The following is a 27,879-nucleotide window of genomic DNA, read 5'->3' as shown; positions in this document are numbered from 1 at the left end:
CTGTACAAATTCCCAAACTGTTCTCAGTCCAATGTCGCAACTTTCAGGAATGGTGATGAAATGATGAGGACAACACAAACAGCCAGTCATCTCGAGGCAGGTGAAAATCCCTGACCCCGCCGGGAATCGAACCGGGATCCCGTGCTCGGGAAGCGAGAAAGCGACCGCGAGTCCACGAGCAGCGGACTCCAGCCATTTTCAGTTTACATAATACGTCCGTCTTCGCGTACCGCTAAATCTCTCCATAAGTGTGTCTCCACCCTCTCACGTCACACTCGGGCCATCCACGTGCCATGTATGTCTTTCCCGTATCTGAGTGGCCGAGCGGATCTAGCCGCTTCAGTCTGGAACCGCGGGACCGCTACGGTCGCAGGTTCTAATCCTGCTTCGGGCATGGATGTGTGTGATGTCCTTAGGTTAGTTAGGTTTAAGTAGTTCTAAGTTGTAGGGGACTGATGACCTCAGTTGTTAAGTCCTATAGTGCTCAGAGCCATTTGAACCATTTTCCCGTATCTGATGGAACGTCAGATGTTTATTACATCTTGCAGTAGCTACTCGGAGATGAACAGGCCTGCAAATAATAAAGTAGTATGGAGAGCTGCATTACACCCGTTTTTGGACAGAAGAGCACAGAAACAATAACAACATGGCCGCATTACAGCCACACCGTAATTGTGCCACTCCCTCCTAGAGAGCGCCTCTTACGTCAACCTTTGCATTACATCGTCCATCTTAGAACAAATATAAATTCGGTTTTCGAGGGTGTCCCTGCATTATAGCGTCTGTACCTTTACATTAAATTAATTGCCATACTTCTCGTTACTCGTAAAATGGTAACGTCAGACGATTCAGATAACAGTAGCCTTTCGTATGAAGCTTTGTTAAATGATTAAATTTAATGTGGCAATAACATGAGTAGAGTGAAAATAATTGGTCTGTCAACCTAGATATAGAGTACAGGTGTGCGTAAGAATCAGCTGAACTTGCCCCCATTATCTCTGTTGATTGAAATGGACGAAAAAGTTCTGCCAGTGAATGTCTTTTGGCCGTAGCTGCTATCTTTGCTGTTTAACGGAAGTGCAAGACGGTGCCTACCACAAGTAGTGGACATGGCACCCTAGAAGGCCAGTCTCACACAAACAACACAATGCGATGGAGCTTTCTTTGGTTACTTTTTTCCATTTAGGTCACATAAATACACTACAGAGCCAAAAAAACTGGTACACCTGCCTAATATCGTGTACGGCCCCCACGAGCACGCAGAAGTGCCGAAACACGACGTAGCGTGGACTCGATTAATGTCTGATGTAGTAATGGAGGGAACTGACACCATGAATTCAGCAGGGCTGTCCAAAATCCGTAAGTGTACGAGGAGGTGGAGATCTCTTCTGAACAGAACGTTAGAGCGTTCCTCGTGTCACTCTTTAGCAATTTTGGACGTTTGGGGTGTCGCATTGTCCTGAAGGAATTGGCCAAGTGAGTCTGAATGCACAATGGACATGAATGGACGCAGAAGATCAGACAGGATGCTTATGTATGTGTCACCTGTTAGAGTCATATTTAGACCTATCTTGGATTCAATATCACTCCAACTGCACACGCCACGCACCATTACAGAGGCTCCACCAGTTTTAAAAGTTCCCTGCTGACATGTAGGGTCCATGGATGTCGGAGATTTGATGTTTCACCGGATTCCTGATATTCACGGTACACTCGTGAAATGGTCGAACGGGAAAATCCCTACTTCAGCGATACCTCGGAGATGCTGTGTCCCATCATTTGTGCGTCCACTACATCACCACGTTCGAACTCACATCTTGATAACCTGCCATTGTAGCAGGAGTAACCGGTCTAACAACTGCGCCACACACTTGTTTTATGCAGGCGTTGCCGACCGCAGCGCCGTATTCTGCCTGTTTACATACCTCTGTATTTTAATACGCATACCTACACCAGTTCCTTCGTGGCTCCAGTTTATGTGACACTGTACATATTTCTATCTGTTAAATGATTACTATGACCAAAGAGATAAATAGCTGTGTAAGGTCAGAGGAAATCACAGTTTAAGAAAGTGGAAGAAGAAGGGGTAAAAAGGGGGTTGGTTCGAGATTTACTGAACATCGACTGTATGAAAAAATTAGTATGTAAACGACTCAGGCACTCACAGTTAAGAAGAAATATCTAGTAAAGTGTGGTAAGAATGCATGATTCCAAATGTTTAAATCAGTTTTAATTTTTCAAGGGATTTACAACAATAGAGAAACTGCTGTGTGAGGCATAATTGACTTAGGAACGTGCCTTTTAACTAAAGCAAACTATAGTGTTTTACTTAACCATATTTTGTGAAGGCAAAACACTTTCAATTGTTTTATAAGTCTGTCCCCTTTTATAAAAGATCGCACCCCAACAATTATACCAGGTGTTGATATCAGACATGAGCGAAAAGCGGCATTTGTTAGTAGATTAAAGATGTTAGTGCCATTGTGCTATTAATGCATACCCTGCGCCGAATTTATTTATATATATTTTTTTTAAAAAATATGGTTTATTCGGTTCAGTTTGTCACAGAAGAGTACAATAATATTTCAATATATAACTGCTAAAACTCGAGAAAAGCGTCACACCACCTTAGCAAAATCGGCAATGGCAGAAACCAGCAGCACTCGCCATCTTCATATGTTGCGAGTTAGGATAGACTTCTTTGCACATCTGTTTCGACATCGACAATCATCAGTAGCTATATTAAGCAAAACAAATAGTGTGAGATACGTGGTGTTGCACCACAGCCTACAGCCCAACGACGATTCAGAACGACGCCACAGGAGAAGAAGCGCCCTTCATCTAAATGATCAAGTGTTATGGAGTAAGAGAGCATACTGAGGACAGAAGCATACTCACTCATTACAATGACGCCGTGTAAGAGCCGAGTCATCCTCTCTGTGAGCAGAAGTTGTGACTCTTTACAGCTGTGACAAGCCGCCTGGTAGACCTGACCAAACAGGAACACAGCTGCGAATGAAGTTATTGTTGCCTGATGGTTGTACCCGAGCACTCCAGTTTGTTTTCCAGGCTGGTGAGCTCCACTGTCTCGCGTGTAAACCATATAAACCACGTAATTTATAACACCAGACACAGCATCTTCATTGTGCTCACTACCATCCAGGTATTCACGGTATGCCTAGTGACGTAGTCAATGCCCGTGGATAGCTACGACTGTTTGCCAGCTGCCTTCATCTGACATGACTGCGATTAGCTGCCGACATCTGCCTAAATCTGTTTGCAGTTAACTCGGCACCTTCTCACCGACGAGACATCAACTGGATGACTACCGTCAACGGACGGCCACCTCCCAGATGGGCCGCGTGCTCTGGCCTGGAACAGCTAGCTGTCCAGCTACACCATCGCTGTCCATCGGCTGGTGTGGATCTACATTGCTACTGTCCATCGTCCAGACATGGCACACCCCACCGTCGCGAGTGCCCAGCAGTTTCCACGGCCACCTTGCGCTGTCCCAGCGGGGTCGTCTTCACTGGCCGCATACGGCGCTGCTATGGGGCCTGATTTGCAGTTCCTGGCCACCATACAGCTGACGAACGACGCTGCCTTATCGACCTGCTTGCGCCGACGCCTAGTTGTGACCGTCTGTCCACAGCCTTTCAAGCACGACTATGAACGAAATATGGTGGAGACGTCTGTCTAAATTTTGGTGGCAGAAGTGGCAGCCACCCCATTCTACTTCAGCAGTAACATGCTGTATGGCGAGGGTGTTTTGTTTGACTGGAAGTAGGATGGAAGTTATTCGGCTTTTAGCTAGATGCTTGATAGTAGTTTTATGTTTCTTGTGAGGGAAGTGAATCACTACCCAGAATTGTAAAAGACGTATATTACTCGTAGTTACATGATTTGTAAGGAAGTGTATTTAGTTGTAATAAGGAGTACGGCCATTTTGCCGATGGACGTAGTGCAATACGCATAAAGAGCCACCCAAGTGGAAAAATTGAGTTATAGTAAGAAGTGTTACGTCAGCAGTTTATTTAAAGGTCTTCTTCGTCATTCTAGTCTGTTCTTTTTTCTGTACCTGGCCAGTAAAGGTTGCGGAAGAGAGCAAAGCTTTGCATATTCCCGAGTAAAGGTTGCGGAAGAGAGCATAGCTTTGCGTACTCCCGAGAATGCGGGCAAGTGTTTGCTAGAATTAGACTACTGGTGGGTTGAAAACAAATATTATGCTTCTCCAGTGGTGAGATATATTAGCTTTTTGCAAAATCTTGTGCCATTAAAAAGGTGTAATACTAGCACGTAATATTCACACTAAATCAGAAATTAAGACAAAGAAATTAACCATGTTAGTATAATTGATCCACAAAGTGCTGATATTGTAGAAGTCAAGAACAACAATATGTGCATATAAGTTCCAATATACTGTCAAATACGGAATCTAAAACATCTCTAGTGATACACTAAGGTGAATGTGCCTTCTATTGAAGCATATGTATACATGAATGGGTGGTATTCATTTAGGTGCAGTACTATCTATTCCAGTGGGTGACAAAGGATGTTGTGTAGAGGCCATGGAGCCTGGGCCATATGTACAGGAAAGTAAATGTGCTGATGACTGTTTTGTCATGAAGAGGTTAACTGTTAATGGTAGATAATGCGAAGGCGGCATTGGAAGCTATAGTTATTTTGCAAATGTTGCGAATAATGAAGTGTTACAGAGTCATTTATTTCCAAAGGACACATGTTCCACGCTACGTGCAATGGTGAAGGCACTGCAGGGTGAAGGAATGGAAGATAGAGGAAGCACTTATTTAAGGCTAATGAGTGTGCTGACAAGACTGAATGCTTTCAGTAATGAGTACCTGAGGCTCACGAGGTTCATAAAGTTGATAATACTTGGAATATAATAGGTACATAGGGCAAGATGAAACTTTGTGTGAAAATAAGTTCTCCTGGCATAAAGGATGAACCAACTAAACTTGCAACTAAATAATTACGATATGGTTCATATTGTAAAGTATCTCAAGGCACAGGAAATTTATTTTAAGTGAGAGAAAGTACAGGAAGTGTACCACTGTGAGAAGCTGTCGAAATTGCGTTTGCTTTAAAATAAAGAAAATAAGTGTAACTATTGGACAACGTATTATGGATGGTAGTACCACATATGGTCTTCGTATGAACATCATTTTAAGAGTTTGTTTGGTGAGTAAAGACAAGGGAAACTTTTGTTTCAAATACCAAGTTCCGATTGGTATACCAAATCAGCGAACTAAGAGATAGACAAAGAGAAATGCCGTGAACCCGATATCACCAGTTGTGTGGACCCATTTATTGCTGACGGATTTTGTAAGGGATTTGTTAATAAGAGAGAGTTTCATAACGGCACTCCATCCTGTCTCTCCCGCCACTGTAGGATACCCTTGCAATATCAGCTGGAGCGTGAGAAGATTGACCATTTTTGGGATAACTGACAATCTTCGTTCTCAGTTGTTTCAAGCAGAATAGTATCTGTGGCGGTTAGATAGTGTCAAGATGAGAAAACTATCTCACTGATGCCTCTGGCCTTCGGTAGAAGTTCCAGTCATCCTTGCTGAACACTACAAAACACCGGTTATAGCCTGTGGATGAGGCTACTTAATGTGTGATCACAAGAGATCATGCGAAATGTGGCACAAATTGTTTTTTAAAGTGGGAGGTGGAAACACTAAAATCAGTTTATGGAAGAAACTGATGACGCTTCGAATTGTACCCGTAACATCAAAATTACAATTGTGGAGATTAGTGGTGGTCTACACAGGAAACCAACTAAAAGCGTTCAACAACAGATAGATGAGTAGACCTGATGGGATGTCTGTACTATTCAACACAGAGAATACGAGGGAAGTGGCTTCTCTTCCAGCAGCAATTTACCGTACGTCTCCCGTGGAAGAATAGCTTCAGCTGATGCAGGCAATAGCTTTTGATGATCAGCCTGAACACCTGTAATTTATTTACATTTACATAAATTTTCTGGAAAGTACTGCGAAGTGTGTAGGGGAACGTACTCTGCATGGTAACACAAGCTAGGGCTCTTCGTGTTCAGAACGTGTTTAGATTGCGGGCCTCGGGGCGTGGTGTAATTAGTCTAGCATTGTCTCCATGATCCCCACTGAAGTGGTACGTAAGGGTCTGCAAAACACCGCTAGATTCCTCCCTGAATACTCCTGAAACTTTTTGACAAGCCTTTCGTAAGATAATTGGTTAATGTTTTCAAGCATGCACAAATTCAGACTTTGCAACACATCCACGACCCTCTTGCACGACTCAAGCACAGTTGACACCATTAGTTCAGCCCTTTTTCGAGTACAACCAACTGCCCATGAGGGTACTAAAAATGGCTCTGAGCCCTATGGGACTTAACATCAATGGTCATCAGTCCCCTAGAACTTATAACTACTTAAACCTAACTAACCTAAGGACATCACACAACACCCAGTCATCACGATGCAGAGAAAATCCCTGACCCCGCCGGCAATCGAACCCAGGAACGCGGGCGCGGGAAGCGAGAACACTACCGCACGACCACGAGCTGCGGACATGAGGGTACTACGGGTATTTGCTATTAGTCCTACGCACCTTAACAGTAATAAAAGATTGGTTGGTCACGTGATGTATAGCTCTCTCCATAGCTCAGTGACTACATTTTCCTAGTATCTTGCCAAGTGAACGGCAGTCTGTCATGAAAGAGGTCATTCCATTCAAGATATTTTATTTGAGCTCAGAACGCATTATAAAGTACTGCTACAGAAGAAGTTCAGGGTGACATGTCGGTTGTCTTGTTGACCACTTCCGCTGTCTTGTTTGTAGACGGGTATGATCTGAAAACGGTTCAAAATGGTTCAAATGGCTCTGAGCACTATGGGACTTAACTTCTAAGGTCATCAGTCCCCTAGAACTTAGAACTACTTAAACCTAACTAACCTAAGGACATCACACACATCCATGCCCGAGGCAGGATTCGAACCTGCGACCGTAGCGGTCACGCGGTTCCGGACTGTAGCGCCTTTAACTGCTTGGCCACCCCGGCTGGCTCTGAAAACGGTGTTCAGCATTTCATCTCTCTAGGACTGTTTCACGTGTCATGCACTAGTTCCTGTACGTTAACGCTGGTGTCATTTACATTATTTACATATGACCAAAACTTCTTTGGCATTAGTGAGAGATATTTCGATAAGATTCTGCTGTAGCAGTTACTGAAAGTTTGACGCATTTCCCTCTTGACAGTGAAACCCGTTTCAGTCAGCATCTCTCCGTCTCCAATGGTATGATTTGTTTTCCACCTATTATGCAGTAGTCCCCGATTGCGTAGACGTTACTATAGAGAGAGACATCCATGGAGGATTGCTCGCATAAATAACTGTTCTACTAGGGACGTACGCATCCGTTCCACAGTACACTATTTTTCAAAACTACCCTTCTGAACTTGATTCTTAGCTGTTATACATTTCCCGGCTAAAAGATAACCGTTTTGTGATACGGCACGATTGCCTGTGTAACGTACTATACATATATATCTTCCTACTTGTTTCGTGCGCTGTTCGTGTTTTAATAATTACGGTGGCTACAGTTGCCCCACGTTCAGTGACATCAGATTCAATACGGAAGAGCTCGGAAAGGTCATTCTACTTTGGGCCTTTACATCTTATATATTGGCATTATGAACGCGAATAGAAAGGTGGTCAGCTCGTTAAGACTTGATTTCAAGATTAACGAACAATCCTGCTGAGCAGTAACACCCATTCAAAAACTGAACTATCTGTACCAAAGGACTTTAATCATAAGAAAGACACATGTCAATCTCGGACGCTTGCTATAGTGACGGCTTTTGTTCTATGAATGTATGCTTTCCCGGTGTATATACTGCTGATGGAATCTTCTCGGGCTTCCACCCGGGAAGCTGCGTCGAAAATCCGCGACGTTTCCATGAGTGTCATTCTCATCATCTTCTGGCGAAGATGATGATGTTGAAAATGACACTCATCGAAACGTCGAGGATTTTCGACGCAGCTACCCGAATGGAAGCCCGAGAAGATTTCACGGGGTTTAGTTCTGTTTGTTTAAACTTATTTTATTGGTTTGTACGTGTTATTGTAAAATGTATGAAAAAGTAGCAGCAAGAATAACAGTATTATTTGAAATAAATAAATAACCCCTAATAAATCTTGTTTATGTGCTGTTGAGCCCGTCCTAAATTAATTATTATGTCATACCTTATCACTACAAATACATATTGAAACGATGTTTCATTAATTCAGTAAGTGGCATTAGAATGCATACACCAAATAATTAATATGTTATACCACAATCCCTTCCCATAACAACACTGGTCTCGTAAATATTTTTTTTATTTTAGTTCCACTGATAAATTACTCTGAGAAAAATTATCCTTATGAACCAGCCATAAAAATTATTTCAATTATGTAAAATCGAAAATTTTTCTACTGAATGTTATTTTCACTGTCAGAACAGAAAAATAATAAATTCCTGTGGGTTCTTGTCCTCGGAATTCCAGTATTATAATATCTGTAATTTAGCTGATTAAGTTTTTATGTTGGCAACGTCACATAGCGCTTTGTATGAAAATCGCTGACATATGTAAGTAGGCTGTTAGGTTTTTTTATGTTGGTAATTCCACGTAGTGCTCTGTATGAAAATCGCTGACCTATGTAAGTAGGCTGTTTAGGTTTTTATGTTGGTAATGCCACGTAGTGGTCTGTATGAAAATCGCTGACTGTGCTGTGTGCAGTCTGTGGCTGGTTGGCATTGTTGGAATACTCGCTATTGTTGTGTTGGGCAGTTGGATGTGAATAGCACATAGAGTTACGCAGTTTGAGGTGAGCCACCGGCAGTTGTGGATGTGGAGAGAGAGATGCCAGAGTTTCGAGCGGACGTTCTGTACATGTGTCCGTCAGAAAAAGGAAATTTGTTTAATTGGATATCACAAGCGCTTGCCCGCGAAAGGCAAAGGTCCCTAGTTCGAGTCTCGGTCGGGCACACAGTTTTAATCTGCCAGGAAGTTTCATATCAGCGCACACTCCGCTGCAGAGTGAAAATCTCATTCTGGAATGATCAGGATTGTCTTTATGGACAGTGGACAATTTTTGATTTTGACCACCAATGTATCAATAAGTGTGTGCATTTGATATCTTTGTTATTGTAATTATGAAAAAAATATTTCAAATCTTTATTGGACACTGCCCAAAACTATTTGTAAATTTTTTCCTGGGGAACATGGGGGCTATGTAAGTAGACTGTTTAGGTTTTTATGTTGGTAACGCCACGCAGTGCTCTGCTTGAAAATCGCTGACCTATATAAGTAAGCTGTTTAGGTTTTTATGTTGGTAACGCCACATAGTGCTCTGTATGAAAATCGCTGACTGTGCTGTGTGCAGTCTGTGGCTGGTTGGCATTGTTGGAATATTCGCTATTGTGGTGTTGGGCAGCTGGATCTGAACAGCGCATAGCATTGTGCAGTTGGAGGTGAGCCGCCAGCAGTGGTGGATGCGGAGAGAGAGACGTGAGTTTTTTGAGTCAGACGATCTGTACGTGTGTCTATCAGAAAAAGGAATTTTTTTAATTGGATGTCACATATATATATCATGACTTTTGAACGCGCTATTAAAATAAATACATTGTTTATTCTCTATCAAATTCATTCATTTGGTAACTGTGCAGGGCCATTCTTTTTTGGGATTATTGAAAGTCAGATTGCGTTGCGCTAAAAAAATATTGTGCATCAATTTAGTGATGATAAGAAAAAGTAAAGAGAGAAGTGTCTGAGTATGTTCAGTTTTACTCAGCTTACATTTCATATCTTTCGAAAGAATTAATGTCTGATTATTTCTGCAGTTTGAAATAGCCGCACCATACCCTCACGTAATGGCGGCAGACAAAACACATTTTGGACGGAGTATTCTTATCAACGTAATTTTTCGTATAAAATCAATAACATCAACCTATCCTTTTATGCTGGATTATATATCAGAGTTCTACACCGTTCTGTCTGTTCACAATATCAATATTATTCACCAGCTACCAATAATTCAGTATCGCAGTATAGGGCACTAATGGCAGCTTTCGTGTTTGTAGCGGACACAAAACTTTAAAGATTCATAGTAGGTTATCCAGTTACAAATAAAAGTCTATACACTAGAATTCCATTTAGTAAAATGTACGTTATATTTTAGATTACTTGTACCTCACACAACCCGATTATTTTGTACAATATTTAAAAGAACAGACCTCATCTTAATCGTTGATCTCAGCCGCTTCATCCATCATAGAGAACAATAGACAGAAAAAAATTTCACAGACAATACAATACCAATACTTTCTTTTACTGGTGTTATCTTTAGTTATAAGATTATTCTTTGTAGAAAACTGTTTATAAAAATAATAAAACATATTTTATTCGAATTAATTTACATTTCACAATATAATAATAAGTCTTTTCTTTATCAGTTTTCACTTATAGGCTTAAAAGTCATTTCTGGAAAAATACTCATCATTTCATAAATGTCGAGCGATGTCACTGGTGACACAAAATATTGGCGTTGGCATTACACTAAGTAGGATTGATACTACAAAATAAGGAGGTCCTAAGAAAAACAACGGCTTTCATAATTGTTTCGTTCAATAAGCGTAAAAGTGTGACTGTAATTCTCTTCCATCTCCAGTGGAAGACGCTACAAAAGAGGCGTTGTGCATCACTACTTGGTTTAATAAATTACGAGAGCCTTCATTCTTACGAGATTAAATCAAAATATGGCTTTTATTACCTGTATCTCGTGAAAAAGGCGTGGAGGCAGAAACAGTGAGTTTGATGCATATGGATGATTACCTACATTATTCTACACCCGTACCACCCACGACGGCAATAGGAAATAAGTGTGTGCGGATTGGATGACTCTGGTACAACAAGTATCTTCCACCACACGCTGTAAAGTGGCGTGCAGAGTGTGATCTAGATGCACACCGACCGAGCAGAATGTTCTGAGAATATTCCTGACGTACAATCAACATCTGCGCCGTAACTACGCTGGCAGGTAGTGTGAGCAACACATATGTATTTCACCAGTCAATTGTGAGCAGACAGTGTTAAGTAGTGGACGTTCCAGCGTAGTGTGACGACGTAGTTGTGTTATGAATCACAATGGAACAGCATCTCTAAATCAAGTGTTCACCACATTCTCTAGAATGTTTTGATGATGAGAAACGTATTGCAAAGTTTGTCTCAAATACCTCGACCTCATAGCAAGAACGACACGTGTACGTCTGTTGCGACGTAATTGAAATGCAAAATGTGGACGAGTGTTTTCTGAGTAGAACCACCAACAATGACGAAACTTTGTGTTACTAATACGAACCTGGTACAAACGTACAAAGTTCAGAAATTCACATGAAGAATCAACGCTTTGACAGTATAACAGACATTCTCGCCAATGTAATGCTGGACAGTAACATCTCAAAAGAAGAACTTCTCTGACAGTTTCACATTGTTATGTAAACGTTCTGTGCAATGTTTATGTAGATCACATGAGGCACTAAAAACCAGCATCTTAATTGTCACCCATAATTTTCAGTAGAGCGGGATTTTTAGATGCAGGAAAACAGAGCAGATTTTTTTAGTATGGAGTAGGAAGCTCATTGGATCCCAGTTAAAAGGCTGAGAGAAAAACATCTCGGAGAGTCTTCCAAGTGGCGCAAGCATATTCCTAAAAGGAAGCGGTGAACGTGTTTGAAAGTCGCTAAGCGTTCAACAGTTTAATTACATGTTCTGAAAAGCTATGGAAATAATTTAGCGTAGTATGAGCTAAATTATAATTCCGTCAAAATAATAATACCATGCTTAAATCGTTAATATGAAATTACATATTTCCGTATTAATTATTTTGAGTGTTTGACTTTTACGTTGAAGCAAGATGCCAGAGGTAAATTAAGTGGCTGATTATCTTTCTGTTTCAGCAGAAGGTGATACACAAATTATACAACGTCTATTTGCAAAATTATACGCACCAATATTTTCATCAGGTGGCGATCAGCCAGCTTATCCTGTATTTTTTCGGCAGTGCTGAGCTAGTCACTGTTTCCAGAGTTGTTATTTTAGCCCTGGTGGCCACTGTGTAATGATAGAACCAAGGTTTTAAGAAGTTTTGGGAGAGACATCGCGTTTGCGGTCTTTCGCTGTGGATGATACACTGTGACTGTGGTGGACAATTGGTGTGAAATTGTGAGAGTGAGCGCTGTTCACGCCAATTTACCTAACTCGCTGTTCTTCCAGTTTGATGCGTTATAAACATGATAACTCATTTTGCCCTTGGTGCTAATACATTCTGTTGAGTAGCCAATATTCACAAACACAGAGAACAGCGGTTTCCTACTCTGCCTGTGAGTCCTGCATTCACGCTACGGATTAGTTAATAGCATCCTAGGCGGATTTCTGTTTAGCGAAGAGATAAAGTGAACGTTTTAAGAACTGCAGCAAATACTTCACAGAGGACATGTACAATGTATATAGCAATTTTAGGCGGGATATTTATCATCTTGACTCACCTGGAAAGCCACGCGCGTTCGCTATTCGGGCCGTGGATCAAATATGCTTCACGGATTAATAACGAGGACCGTTATGCCGAGCAGCCTTGATATGGTTTTTATATGGTTCCTCACGTCCGACGAGGAGAATACTGGGTTGGTATCCACGTCCCGATGCGGTTACAGAATTCTCAAACTTTTTAAAGATGTTCTCGTATATGCACATAAATAATACTGTAGAAGATATAGATGCAGAGCTGTGGAAGCAGGCTGAAGACAAAGCAATAAACAAGTTGACCGAGATCCTACGGAACATTTGGGATACTGAGAAGTTACCAGATGCCTGGAGATCTGCTCTGATCCACACCTTACAGAAGAAGGTTGATTTTACTGACATCAACTATTATACAGGGAGCTCATTGATACCATTCACCCTTAAGGTATTATTTAAGGTATTATTGAACTGAGCCGAACCTCAACTGGAACTAAAATTAGGAGATTATCATGGCGGTTTTAGAAAAGGAAGATCTTGTGCTGAACAGATGCTTACCTTGAAGTCGGTATTAAGTCAAATTAAACTACCGAATAGACAGTAAAGAGTTACTTTCATCGACTTCAAGAAAGCATACGATTCAATCGACAGACATACTCTCACGAGAATTTTGCAGGACATGGGGCTGGACCAGAAAACCCACAGCCTTATCCAAAAGGCTCTGAGGAACACTAGGTCACGAGCAAAGTTCAGGAGAACACTTTCAGAAAGCTTTGACATACAGGCAGGAGTTAGACAGGGACTCGCACCTCTTATCGTCAACTGTGCACTGGGCTAGGTGGTCAGAGAGTGGCGAAAAGAAATGGAAGTACAAAATATACCGAACGGTATTTACCTGGGACAAAAACGGAAGGGACTAGTAGTAGACTGTTTAGCTTTCGCAGATGATATGGCAAGCTCAGTAGAAGTAGCAGTAAAGCAGCAAAATATGCTCAGTCTCCAGGCTGCAAAAGTTTGACTTCAATTGTCACTAGTAAAGACGACGTACCTCACCAACATCAGTGATATTTCCAGTGAACAACAGCTGGAACCAGGTCAAATTGAGAAAGTTGACAGATTCAAGTATTTAGAAAATGGTAGGAACCTAATCTATCAGTAGGAACAGCACTAACAACTCGCATTAGTAAGCTACAATTAGCATATCGATTAACGAAAAATATCTATAATAAGAAATGCCTATCTCGCAATTCCAAACTAAAACACTTCCAAACAGTTAACCGCCCTGAAATCCTATATGCCTCAGGAACTGAACATAACTGAAAGCGGCATTAGAAACCGAGCACTTGTCGGAAGAATACTAAAAGAAAAGAGGTTTCAGGACAGATCACCCCATAAAAAAACCGGCGCACTTTGGACAAAGGAGAGAAAGGAGAAACATAGCCAGAGAATGCGTGATTACTGAGCAAACATTAAGTCCCTCTCCCGGCTGAAAAGTTGAATATCGTGGTCCTTGGCTGGTCCATTTGAAAGAAGAAGAAGAAGAGGAAGACTGTAGTAGATTCGCCGAAAGAAGATCCCTGGCAGCTGGCAGTACTGGACGGCTGCATGCGAAAACAGTAGACGTCTATCCAGCTGCGAAAACAACGGGTCGTTGCCACACAGGTGTATACTTACTCGTTACGTGACTGATTGGGACAGACGAGTAAAGCAGCCGTGCCAAGCCCAGTGCGATTGTCAGGTATCTTCTTTCGCCGAATCTACTATAGACGCAGACACATGTGGGACACATTTTTCCACATTTCGTCGCGGGGGGAATGAATGGTGACAGAAAGGTTTGTCTGTCCACCCTCTACCTCTGACACTGCCGAATTCAGTTGTACCAGCCGGCCGGTGTGGCCGTGCGGTTAAAGGCGCTTCAGTCCGGAACCGCGTGACCGCTACGGTCGCAGGTTCGAATCCTGCCTCGGGCATGGATGTGTGTGATGTCCTTAGGTTAGTTAGGTTTAATTAGTTCTAAGTTCTCGGACTGATGACCTCAGAAGTTAAGTCGCATAGTGCTCAGAACCATTATAACCAGTTGTACCACTTCCATTAAGACACAGGATGAGATCATATAAAAAGAGTGAAAGAACGAGGAACAGGATTAATACCTCTCTTCTCCAGGATTCTTACATCTGTAGAATACCACATATTATCCATCGTCCAATGAACGTGGAAACGATGGTGTGTGTGAGTGGGAGGGGAGAGGTAGGGGCGGTGACTCACGACGACTAGTACCTTCACAAGAGGAACATCAACTTTAGTTGGCAAATCACTTATTTGCAATGTGATAATGTTTTAGACTTCAACAGGCCCCCCCCCCCCCACTGAATCAATATGCATATGTAAAAGATCTTGTATTTCAGTCTGGTGTTCCTTCACATTACGATTCCTATACCTGGCTTGGGTGTTCACAACGATTCTGCTACAGGAGGTATCGATGTTTTTGAGACAAAGAGGTTCCAGGGTACGGCAGCTCAGGATAGGCAGCGATCCTAGCAAGTCGCTCAGTATTGGAAGTTACTGCAAATCGGATGAATTAAAGTTAGCCAAAATTCAAATTAAGTTTTTGTGTCACATTATCATCCTGGTAGGAATAAAAACATATCCAAAAAAGTTAGATGGTAATAGAAATTTTCCACACCCCACCATTAAAAAACAGTTAAAACATTTCTTGATCTCACCTCATACCTCCAAAGATTCGTACCGAATCACTTACTGAATAACGACCACCTCTTGAGTCTGTTGAGATGGAATAAGCCATGGCAGTGGTCTCCCCATTGCACACAGGTATACGAGCAAATAAAAACTGCTTTGGTATAGTCAAATATTTTGCTTCATACGAGCATGAACGAAGATTTTTGTTTAGCTGCTGGCACATCACAGATGGAATTAGGTGTTGTCTCTTCGATGTAGTAAAGAAAGACAACCAGCAAGAATTCTGAATGACGGATTTTGCCACCCAGATTCTGTCCAAATGTGAAAGAGGTCACACTGTAACTGAGTTACAAGTACTATCTCTAAAATGAGAGAAATTTAATTATTATTGTGAGGGAAAACAATTAAGTGTACTACAATACAATCCCGAGTCAATAAGTTTCTTGTTCTCTTGGGAATTATCACGCAGCTGGCTCGCCCAGTGGACAGCAGTTTTGCAAAGTTATCATACAGAATTTATTCATGTCAAAGGAGAAGATAATGTAGTAGCAGACCCTCTTTCGAGCCCACCTCAAGTTTTCACGAAATCGCATGAAATAGTTAAACAGTCGTCCAACTTTAAAATCCTAACACTAAAAAATTCCCGTTTTTGGCAACGAACATGTGCATAAACGTGACAGATTTACCATACGCTGATCCTAAATGGAGTAAAATTAACCAAGTATTACTTCAGCGCAACCATAAAGCTGTTGCTAGAAAATATAATATATATTTCGGTATACTGTTTTATAGGAGTAGTGACTGGGTAAAAACTTGGAAAGTGCGCATTGTCTCACAGTGTATTTTGAACTCGTTTGGCTTATCCATTATGTGTGGGGATTTTTCGGATGTGATGTATGCATGGCTAACAATGCTTAGGCGTTGTTACTATCCCAATCTATAACGAAAAATAGCTGCTATACTAAGAACTTGGGTAATATGTCAAAAGGTAAAACCAGTGAACAGATGTGGTAGGATGCAATTACATCCCATAGCCCCTACGAAACTCTTACAGTCAGTATCTTGTGATAGGACTACTTCCCTAACGCCTGCCAGAGCGGTGACATTAAATATACAGTAACATTACATGATATATTTTCTAAACATGTAAAATTGTATCCCATAAGAGCAGCAACAGCCACATCTATCAGTAGAAGAATCATAGAAGATTATAGTAGACAGTTAGGAAAAACTGAAGCTGTCTTGTCACATAAGGAATCTTATTTCCAAGGTCATAAATTAAAATCCTTTATGAGAGAACACAGCATATAGCGTATTTCAATATCCAGTCCCGTTGAACAGGTACTTAGAGAATTTAACAGATTTGTAAGATCATATGTTCGAAAACAGTAGTCAAAATGGATTGCCTACATTACCGTATCTGAAAAGGTTTTCGATAATATACCTCTTTCGGCTACGAAACACACACTCTCTGGGGTAACATTTAACAAAATAGAAAAGAACGAGTGGATAGACCGAATACCTAAGGTACCCGGGATACTCAGCAACAAAGACGAGCAGATACGCCGAGTTTTACAAGATATGCGACGTGATGCTCGAAAGGGAAAGTCCCAGTTTGATAAAAGTCTAAGACACAGTATGAAACTGGACCCAAGATTCTTCTCAGAACGCACCCTAAAGCGTCTTTATAGAAAAAACAGAACACAAAATGCCAAGTTGTTTATTCTGAACAACACATTATTGTAGATATCTCTCATGAAGGAGGCTACTCACTTTGTTATCAAGAAAATAAAAAGATAAAGTTTTAGATCCTGATAATGATATCAAAAATATTATGAATAAGATGTTAATTTTCCTGTGTTACGGATGTAGTGATTTGCAGCGAAGGATGTTTTCGTGGAAAATGTTTCTTTGTCATTTGGTGTCTGGATATAGGTATCTGTTTTTCCTATGCTATGTTAAGTAAAGCTTCCATGAAGTTTGAGCTTTCAGCTCGTGTTCAAGGTGTCGCTGTTTATTAACTGTTCTTTCGCAGTTGGAATATTTACCTGTTCATACTTAAAACTTTAAGCAAACACGACTTCTCTTAAAAGAGTCTTTTGCTTACCATGAACTTAGTAAAGATTTCGTGTTACATTGTTTTCTGCTCTTATTAAAGTCAGAGTGCATTAATAAGCTGATCATCATTTAGATCAAACAGATATGAATTAATAACTTAATATTTCTGAGGTGCACATTTGTGAAACAAAAACGTATTAGTAGTGATTTACAGAATTGCGCTTGTTGCGCTAGAAAAGATTCTTGTGTACTGAATTGTCAATGACAAATTGACTGTTTACTTATCTCAATCAAAGTCCTGAAGTAAAATCAAGGGAGGTCACTCGTATTTGAGATAAGATATTTCTTTCTTATTCTGATCGAGGCTAGTATTTTTGCTCGCAGCACGTACTGATAAACGCTAATCGAAAATACCCACGTCTGCTAAGCTCTCCACAAACCATTTAAACTGTCATTACTCATGTGTTCTTAACTATTTATTGCCAGAATCTTGTGACGTCGAGTGTAAAGGGATTAACTGTAACAACACGTAAAAATGAAACTACAAAAAGATTCGTTTGTACGCTCGACAGCACTACTCGTATAAAGGAATGTACTGACAGAAATCACAACAATGTTTGAGATGCTGGCCAGCGGTAGCGCACGACAAAAGCAAAAGCAAATCTCGACGACATAAAGTGAAGGAACTTACAATAACAGTGTTCACCACCAATGTAAGGGAAATGTGTATTCAGGAATAATACAGCAGTCTACGTACTGCATCTAGATGTTATTTCGCCGTGATAAATGTTGTGAGAAGGAACTAAATCACATCTGGAATAACAGAGACCAAGCCATGAATTTAGGTGTTTTCAGGTGTTGTGAGTGCTGATAACTGTCTAATGCTATGTCCTCACTTTTACATACTGGAGTACCGAAAGCTGCGCACCCACAAACTGCCGATTACACAACCGGTTGCGGCCCGAGTGTGCAGAAGCCGTTGAGGAAATGATCCCAATGGTCTCGGTTCTTAAACCGCCAGACACAGACCTAATAGGTTGGCACACCTGTGCACTCAAAGTTGCTGAGTTCGTCCACCTAGCTACAGAAAGAAGACAGCACAGGATGAGACATAAAAGAAAAATTTAAAAATATTTGTAAAACTTAAAATAATTGAAATTTATAGTGAGCAACCTCTTAGGCTCGTCTAGTTTTAAGTTACCTTGCTTAAGAAACTAAACAATTAAAGTTTATAGTTAACAGTCTGTTAGGGTCATTCAGTATGAAGTTGTCATAACTGAGAATGAAAATTTTTAAGAGAGGAAGTTGTTAGGCTCACAGTAACTTCGAGAGCTTAGCCTAAATTTAAGAGGTATGATATCCTGGCTTCTTCTGGATTGATGGCAGTGAAACAATTTATAGTTACGTCAACTTCTGTTACGTGTAAGTCTATAAATAACTGAGTTAATAGTGTCTCGCTCTTATTTCGTCATTCTGTCTCATTTCATCTTGACCCACGTTTTCTGTATTGTGTTAGCTCCTTGCGAGCGCTTATGACTTTTAATTGTCAAAATATAGACTGAAACTATAAGAAACTTTAATTTCAGAAGTACCTTGCACCTCTTCTGAATGTAATGATCCTTGTGAGAGGGAAATGTTTTATTATCAAAACGATCTGATCATAAATTTTTTAAGCGAATTCAGAGAAGTAAGACAGAAGTCAATTCAAAGCTGAAACTGTAAGAGTTTTATTTAATTTTGATACCTACATTACGCAGCGTAGAGATCATAATTTTTTTTATGAAATCGAACGAAAGTTAACATAGGCACTTGATCTTTGACTGCGAGCATTATTGAACACTGACTTTATAATAACTCACAAGAAGAAGTTTTTACGTGACTGTAACTTACCTGCCGCAGTGTAATTTGCACAGGACTTGCTTAAAGATTATCGTCTTTACTAATCGATTAATCCATCAAAGTTAAAAAGACAAAGATACTACGAAATATTCTTTTCCACTGTGAACACTTTTTTTGCTACTAATTTTATGTACAGTAAACATTGGCGTCCACTCGCAAAGAAAATTAACACTTAACACGCCCTGAAAAAAGAAAGAAACCAATATGAACGTCAACTAACCACTGTCAACTACTCAAGAATATCAGGATTACGAGAACCACCAGTGTGTGTGTGTTGTGTGTGTGTGTGTGTGTGTGTGTGTGTGTGTTTGTGTGTATGTGTGTGACGGCTACAAATCAGTTCATCAAACGCGGCCAAGACGTTTGGCAGAGGAGGTGAAGATGACATTGTCCGTGCCAGGTGGAAATTTGAAATTCAGGTAGTCGAAATGCTTGGTTTCACTCGTAGACATGCGTTAACCACAGCTGGAAGGTGTCGAGGGATTGCGCTTTCGTATCGATTTATCTGGTACATTGTCATGTTTCATTTAAAAATAAATGGTCCTCGCATTCCTTACAAAAATGCGTTCAGGTATTCATTTGTTCGTGTTGTCTCTCATATTTCACGACACAGACAACCTCTAGCGTCACCGCAGCGCTATTCATGCCAAAGCAATATTTCCCCACAAATGAAATATTTCCTTTTGTCTCCGACGTCAACGTGTGCAGGGAGAGTGAGAAATGGTCCCCTTTTTGATTTTGTGACATTCAGCGTTTCAAAACAAATGGACAGTACTTTCAGGAGATTTAGTTACGATAGTACTGCCTAGACGATTAAGGAATTCGTAGTTTCCAAAGCAATACTGCTATGAGGGACCTGGCGCGCTTCCTTTACATAGGTGACATCACTTGCATTTGTCAGTGACTGACCCATGACATCAATAGACACACTCATTTCTATGGCATCAACATCATGACATCTTGAGCCATTCGCACTTTCTATGACAATATAATGACACGCCTCTAAGAAACAGCCAATCACAGCGCAGTACTTTGCTGCTCATTAAAATGAAACTCGCAGTCAGTATGCAGGCGCCATGTTGGCCATGTTCTAAGAAAATCAGTAGCTTTAGTTTATGTGCCATATTGGAAACTATCGAAACCATCTTTATTATTTTTCAAAAGGACGTAAAAGGAATGAATGTTCATAAATTGGTGCTACGTTCGACAGTACCCAAAACCTGCATTATACAACAAAAATGTGTAGAGGTTGTAGCTCAACGGTATTTTCTCGTTTAAAATACCTAAGCACACACAAAGACGTACACACAAACACACACACGCACACACACACACACACACACACACACACACACACACACACACACACACACACACACATGCATAAACACAACCATTCAGAAATGACTGTTTTGTAGTCCAGTAAAAATGTTATGTCATATACTGTAGTGGGTCACCATGCATTTCATCACATTCCGTTTTATGTTTCACTGAAAAAAAAAAGCTGATTGTCAATCACTGTACTGCCTCATCCGTAAATCTTTCATTCTCTCTGTCTATACTCCGCTAAAAATATGTTTCTGTCGAATATTGTATTGCTTCGTTGTTACATTTCATCAGTACATTGCATACCTGTTCAAAAACAGTGTTTATGTCAAATACAACAGTGCTTTATCATTAACTTTCAATTGCCGTATGGTCACACATCCTCAAAAAATAAGTAATAGTTGTAACTATTTAAAAATATTATATCCCATCAGTAAATTTCATTCCTCTCAGTTCACACATAGTTAAAAAGTTTATTTAAAATACTGTACTGCCTCTTCAGTACATTTCGTCTCCCGTGTTTATACTGTATTAAGAAAATAATCATGTGAAACCATGTACTGTCTCATCAGTTAATTTCATTTCTCTCTGTATTATAACTGCGCAGGCTTCCGCGGCCAGAGTCATTTGTAAAAGTTTCTGAGTAGCGTACGGCATCATTATGTAAAAAACTAAGCTGGAGAAACCAGCATTTCGTCCAGGGTAACAACGGCCTTTTCCTGGGTCTACTCATTTACAATATCAGACGGTACGATATTCAGAAAATTTATACGTCGTTCCTGTGCATTGGAACGACACACCTACAGGCAGTCCCACGTATGAGATCTGGCCACTAACTAGCTGATCAGAAATGCTTGAAATGCACTGGTTAGCTTAGACGCTTCAACGTACAACTTGTACAGGAAGTGGCAAGAGGAATAGTCCGCATTCTGGGATATGACAGGAACGACCAGTTGAAGAAAAAAGTCTAGTAAACATGCGCTCTGAAATGCGTAAAATACGTACCTTAAGAGATACGAACACTTCTTCTTCTACTGTGAAACAAATCTCTTCACTGTTTTCAATATTTTGGGACGAAGGAGAATGGGGAAAAAAGGAAACATGTCTAGTAAACATGTGCTCTAACGTTCATACTTTAGCAGATATGAGCAGCTGTTCTGTAGGAGAGATGAATTTAACTATAGCGAAGATGAACAAGTGTTCATAGTTCTTAAGGCATGGATTTTAAATTCCGTGCTTACTTGGTTATTTTGCTTCGAGTGATCGTTCCTGTCATTTTTCTGGATACTGGACATTCCTTCATGGACATCCTGACTAGGTTAACACGCTGTGACTGCAATTCACGTTTTTTGGGACAATACGAGTTTCGCTTTATTTTAAACCACCACCAACCACAGGGGCCAATGCTATTAAAAGAAATGGTCTGAAATGTCCTTGACTGGAGTAAAATTATCTTAAACCTTCCTTAAACAATTCTCAGCAAATATGAGATACCTCTGCACAGTGTACCGTTAATTCTTCTTCAGGACTTACGTCCATCTTTTTACCTTGCTGTAAAAACCCAACAGACTGTCAGCAGTTACATGCAGCTGTTCAGTGAACCATTGCATGCAATTGCGGCCTCTGTACAACTTATATATGTTCTTCATGGAGGTAGAGTAAATTTATTTCATTCGAATAAAAACCTGACCTACTGCTACAGCTGCAGTTACCAACTGTTTCTAGCACACATTCTGTACCAACATAAAGGGCTGCTTCAACTTGATGCTAATCTTGGTAAACTGTATATTCCCATCACCGTCACAGGGCATGATAATGTTGACTGGCTGAAATTGTGTACATTCAACCAAGTGATCTAACTTTTCTTTCCAGTGGGAGTAACACAAGAAAATATTCACTTACTATATTAGAGGTACGATGAGCAGTAATATGAGCTAGAATCAAAACGTTTCTTACCGAATTGAAATATCACGTATCTGCATTAGCAGCCTGCAATATTAATGGTTCTATATTTTTCGTCTTTTTCACTACCATCCAGTCATAATTAGCATATGGGTGCTATACACAATAACTGAGACTTTTTAGTTCTGTGTTCCAAATATTTGTGTGTGCTCCAGCTTGGTAGGAAACTTTACATTAACAAAGTTTTACTTGTCTGTATGTGACCAGTTCCTTGACACACTTAGTGAATCCTTATTTGCAGGATATAAACCTATTAGAATTGATAACTTGAAACAGGAATTATCTTTTGACTGAAGCTTTGTTACTATATGTTAATGTGTTGCCATATTTGACAGTTCTCCTGATGAAAACCCCATATGCCCATCAACAAGGACATTCAGTCGAATTATTTCCTTTATTGTCCAGACAGTATCTGTGTCTTGAAAAGTTTCTTAGTATTTAAAAGCTTGTCACGAACATTATCTCAGTACCAGTCATCACTAATTTAGGATGACATCAAACTTACATTCTTTGGAACTAGGTACATTCCTTTAATTCATGTTACTCTGATGAATGACAGGTACTTCCTGCTGCTTCCACAATGATCATGATGGGAAATGTAGCCAAGAAACCTTCCGATTGTAACAAGTATAGTTCAGCACTTTGTGTTTCGATGTTGAGTGAGATGTAGTTCGTGTTGTAAGAAAGCCATAGTACAAATGCCAAATAAATGGTCTGTTGCAGTTCTTCTGCTGTCATACTACTGATTACACAGTTTCACTGTAAACCATACTTTTATTTATCAAATACGTGTTTATCAATAACTTTTAAGTACAATATTTTGAAACTGTTGAACGAAACAATGATTGTGAAGTAATGGCAGACAGCATATCTTAACTGAGCATTATTGCCTTACTTTTCACAGGGAAATGATACTCATTGACCACCACTATCCCCTATCCGCCAAGTAGCATGCCGGGGACATATTCCCAGTGGGTATGGGCTACGGCGGTCGATTCATATCTGTAACATGATGCCATATTGGGAGTTATTCGCTATTATTATGTGTAGCAATGGTGAATTATTGAGGGCAATTTGTCAAAATTTTGTTGTAAAATGACACTCTATGGAGCAATTTGTTACAATTTTACTGCAACACTTTAATGACTTGAGCAGTTTGATAGAATTTTACGCTAACATGTCGATGTATGTGACAATCTAATACAAATTTCGTATATGGGCAATTTCATAAATTTTTATGTGAAATGATGGTGTATGGAGAGCAAATTGTCATGTACGATCCATTGTGTCATGGTAAAGTTAGCATGAATAGCAGAAGATGTAAAACATATTTTACTAGAAGATAATATTTTACCGTAGTATTGTTAGTAGGCTGTTTAGGTTTTTATGTTGGTTATACCAGGTAGCACTCTGTATGAAAATCGTGGACTCTGCTGTGTACGGTCTTTGGCTGGCTGGCTTATTATCATTTATGATCATTTATTATTATTTATTATAATGTATAATTTATTATTATTTATATCATGCACGTGTGTTCGCAATAAGGTCCGGAGTCCCATTGGGTTAGTACACCAGCAGAGGGCGTCATTCAAGATCTCCGATTTAGGTGGGAAGTTTGAGTTTTGGCGGAAGATCACACAATTCATCTACCTAACAAAAATGGCTCCAGGTTCAACTGTGTTTAGCTCCTATCACGACCACCAGAGCGCTCTGTCATCACGTCAGTTGATTACGCAGTTACCATTATTCAAGATGGCTGCACCCAGTATGAAACGTCTCACCTTTCCCGAACCTGCATGCTACAGTAAAATTCCAACTTGGCTTTAGTCACACCCAGCACATCGTTCAGGTGATCCCATTTCCTGATCTTTGCGTATCTGATTTCTGCAATTTAAGTCGGAGAAAGAGATATTTATTATCTTTTGCAGACTATCTAGAAACAGAACGTCCCCCATTACTGCAACAGGACCTTGTTTTGACCATTCGCTGGAAATGCGCGCAAACCTGTACGTCCCCAACTAGATACAACAGATACTCAACATCCCATCATCTTTATTCTCTGCCATCAAACAGTGAAAAAAATTACCACCTATAAAAGCTCCTCCTATTTACAATCACAAAGGCACCAATGCGATCCACCTCCAGCGCGGACAAACGGAATTCACAATACTCTCCCCGAATAACTCAGAGTGCGTCCATCCAAGAATTCCTAACAGCTCACCAAGACCGACACCTCAAACTGCAGCTTCCTATGTGGACAAGAACATATAAAATATTCAGACGCTGCAGAGACCACTTTAAAGTATAATCACCCATTCTCGAAGCGAATGAGAAATTACCCCTGACCCTTGTTCAAACACTGTCTTCTAACATGCCTTTGCACACTGCCGAACATATCGTCTATCTTCCGCGACTTCGAAGTCTGTGTCTGATTCTAATCAGGCGTTAACACAGACTGACGCACGGCCTCTCACACGAAAGTATATTTTGCACCTTGTAAATCTTATTTTTACGGTCGATAGCATGACAGTGAATGAGTTTAAATAAAGGACAGCTACAACACAAGGAAACCAGAAGAGCGTGGCGGCGTTGTGGCGACTTTCCAAACTAACCCCCGTAACTGACTGACGGCCTCTACATTTAAACTCGTATGGCACAGTGACCGAACAGTTGATAACTCTGCGTTCCAGTTCTAGTGATTCCTCATTTTGCACACAAGTAGCGGATCACCGTTTTCGGTGCTAGCAACCCCAGAAGTTGTGGTCCATCAACCAAAATTTGTTCCTCAACTCAAACAAGTATTATCACTCAATCATTATGTGGTACCCAGTGCACGGATGGGATGGAGAAGACACCACCGATCTACTGTAATATTATCCATCACAGCTGATATCGCGATAAATGGCCAATCATGTGACAGCTTGTTTTCCTAATTTCAGTACCATAGCTAAACCATACCTCCTCTACTTTGCTAGTATCATTGCGAGCATTGATAGACGACTGCTCTGTACGTCCATTCACACTTAATTCTCCAACACATAAAAACGATCAATGTATACCAGACAATGCTATACATGTTTCTAAGACCTCGCGCATAGTACGCGATCAGTCTCTCTGCGTATGGCGGGCACAGAGCATTCTCGCCGTATTACGTTAAAAGACCATTTTCACCTGGGCATTGACCAACCTACCCTGCAACATCGCTACCCAATTAATCCTCAACCGGGCAGATGACAGCTACACTCAACCTCTCTTGACTGAATAGAGCGTTCCTAGTCCTACCATCTCCAAGTGCACCACATCTCTCCAAATGTGACCAAGTCCTGGAGCTTAGCACACCATATCGATCTATAATAACAGATGTCAAAGTGGCTTAATGTAATAGCATTCAGATAAGTTGAACCAGAACAGAGTGATATTTATACGCAACGTAGTTCGACACATTCTTAAGTAAATCATCGAATTTATCATGTGCTCTAGAGTGTAGGATCGGTGCCTAGAATGTTCTGGTAAGAGAGAGAGAGAGAGAGAGAGAGCATTAAATGTGCACATCTAAGACTAGACCGTTCTGCACTTAAAAACAGGCAATAACCTTAGATCGATTACTTTTCCGTTATGTCAGACATACAACTTTCTTCCCGGTTTCCCTACGCTGAGCTATGTTTCCCCAATCGTAAATCAGTTGCTTTGTATAATACGAGAACAATGTAGCCCTGTGGACACGTGTAGTTCCCACTGATCACATCCGATCACGAGTCAGAAATTATACGTTTACTCCATCAGGTATATATAAAAATGATACAGGGTGTTTCAAAAATGACCGGTATATTTGAAACGGCAATAAAAACTAAACGAGCAGCGATAGAAATACACGGTTTGTTGCAATATGCTTGGGACAACAGTACATTTTCAGGCGAACAAACTTTCGAAATTACAGTTGTTACAATTTTCAACAACAGATGGCGCTGCAAGTGATGTGAAAGATATAGAAGACAACGCAGTCTGTGGGTGCGCCGTTCTGTACGTCGTCTTTCTGCTGTAAGCGTGTGCTGTTCACAACGTGCAAGTGTGCTGTGGACAACATGGTTTATTCCTTAGAATAGAGAATTTTTCTGGTGTTGGAATTCCACCGCCTAGAACACAGTATTGTTGCAACAAGACGAAGTTTTCAACGGAGGTTTAATGTAACCAAAGGACCGAAAAGCGATACAATAAAGGATCTGTTTGAAAAATTTGAACGGACTGGGAACGTGACGGATGAGCGTGCTGGAAAGGTAGGGCGACTGCGTACGGCAACCACAGAGGGCAACGCACAGCTAGTGCAGCAGGTGATCCAACAGCGGCCTTGGGTTTCCGTTCGCCGTGTTGCAGCTGTGGTCCAAATGGCGCCAACGTCCACGTTATCGTCTCATGCGCCAGAGTTTACACCTCTATCCATACAAAATTCAAACGCGGCAACCCCTCAGCGCCGCTACCATTGCTGCACGAGAGACATTCGCTAACGATATAGTGCACAGGATTGATGACGGCGATATGCATGTGGGCAGCATTTGGTTTACTGACGAAGCTTATTTTTACCTGGACGGCTTCGTCAATAAGCAGAACTGGCGCATATGGGGAACCGAAAAGCCCCATGTTGCAGTCCCATCGTCCGTGCATCCTCAAAAAGTACTGGTCTGGGCCGCTATTTCTTCCAAAGGAATCATTGGCCCATTTTTCAGATCCGAAACGATTACTGCATCACGCTATCTGGACATTCTTCGTGAATTTATGGCGGTACAAACTGCCTTAGACGACACTGCGAACACCTCGTGGTTTATGCAAGATGGTGCCCGGCCACATCGCACGGCCGACGTCTTGAATTTCCTGAATGAATATTTCGATGATCGTGTGATTGCTTTGCGCTATCCGAAACATACAGGAGGCGGCGTGGATTCGCCTCCCTATTCGCCGGACATGAACCCCTGTGACTTCTATCTGTGGGGACACTTGAAAGACCAGGTGTACCGCCAGAATCCAGAAACAATTGAACAGCTGAAGCAGTACATCTCATCTGCATGTGAAGCCATTCCGCCAGACACGTTGTCAAAGGTTACGGGTAATTTCATTCTGAGACTACGCCATATTATTGCTACGCATGGTGGATATGTGGAAAATATCGTACTATAGAGTTTCCCAGACCGCAGCGCCATCTGTTGTTGACAATTGTAACTACTGTAATTTCGAAAGTTTGTCTGCCTGAAAATGTACTGTTGTCCCAAGCATATTGCAACAAACGGTGTATTTCTATCGCTGCTCGTTTAGTTTTTATTGCCGTTTCAAATATACCGGTCATTTTTGAAACACCCTGTAGTTATTAGCGGGCGGTACATCCTACA

The sequence above is a fragment of the Schistocerca cancellata genome, chromosome 3 (assembly GCF_023864275.1).
Source record: "Schistocerca cancellata isolate TAMUIC-IGC-003103 chromosome 3, iqSchCanc2.1, whole genome shotgun sequence".
NCBI classification, from domain to species: domain Eukaryota; kingdom Metazoa; phylum Arthropoda; class Insecta; order Orthoptera; family Acrididae; genus Schistocerca; species Schistocerca cancellata.
Note: the sequence above shows the minus strand (reverse complement) of the source record.